Raw genomic sequence first — 1,247 nt, 5'->3', positions numbered from 1 at the left:
AGAATTTTCAGGACAACAACTGATTACTCGTTTCCCATCCTGCAATAGTTAGAAAGATGGGATGATTCATTCCAGTCAATAAATTTCTTTTTTTTTATGCTAAGGACAACTTACATTAAAGTTGCTTCAGAGAATACAGGGGTTATTTTGAAAAAGGGCAATAATAGAACAGACCAGAAGATTTCTTGGGGGAATCAAAGTTACAAATTCTTGGTAATCGAGGCCTTTTAAACCAATAAGGTTGACTGTTCAAACATTTTATTTCAATATGGCTTTTATTTTTTAATTTCACCTCAAAGGAACATTAGCCTAATTGCTGATTTTAGTTTTCTGTTGTTAATTGGACATTCTTGCATTGAAATCTTTTCACTGGAAATAGGAACAACTTTGAAAAAGCGCAAAACAAATCTGAACCCAAAGAAATCCGGGGGAAGGGGGAAAATACGTTTCTTATACGTAAATATACGAATTGTTGAAGCATGTTAGATCAATAAACTATTTTTTTTTGTAGGAAAAAGAGGTAGGAATTTTCCTCTGTAGGAAGGATGCACAGAGAGAAAGGTTGAGAAGGGCTTGTCCAGGATTTTTTTTTCTGGGGGTGGTGCTACAGAAAAACTTTAGTAACGCATGAAACATTTGTTTATATGTATTTTGTTACGTCTTTACGAGTCGGGTGGGAATCTCGGGGGGATCAAACCTGGCCCCCCTGGATACGGCCTGACCAAAACACGAAAGGGTACAGTTTTCTAGAACTAGCAAAAAAATTGCACCGTTTTGGCAAAACACTTAAGTTTCCATTTTTACCCCTAACAAGTTTTTGTGGGCTTATCCTCTTAAGAATTTGGGTGGTAGCCCTTACTTGGAGAACCAACAAGGCTAAAGAAAACCTTCGTTTTAGTCCAGTTTCTAAGAAAAATGTGTTTTTAATATGTGATTAATTTTTGAAAAAATCAGCCAACCCAGGCTTCCTCCAAATGGTTGTTCCAAGAAGCTTATCTTTTGTTCGCGTATTTTATTCTCCTTGGCTTTTTAAGCATACTTTAAACTATTGAATGAACTGGGCATTTATATAGGAAATTATGTTTTGAGCCATATTTTGGGAATTATTAATGCACGATGCAGCAGGGTATTGCCGTGTAAACTAAAGCAGTTTTCGTCTTGGAAGACTTTTCTAATGCGTCAAATGCGACTAACTTCAGGGTTAATTTATGAATTTACTTAAATTATTCCACCCCCATGCTACTGCT

Source organism: Artemia franciscana, chromosome 14 (assembly GCF_032884065.1).
Source record: "Artemia franciscana chromosome 14, ASM3288406v1, whole genome shotgun sequence".
In the NCBI taxonomy this organism is placed as follows: Eukaryota; Metazoa; Arthropoda; class Branchiopoda; order Anostraca; family Artemiidae; genus Artemia; species Artemia franciscana.
The sequence above is the reverse complement of the archived record's forward strand: the minus strand, read 5'-3'. Positions refer to the sequence as shown.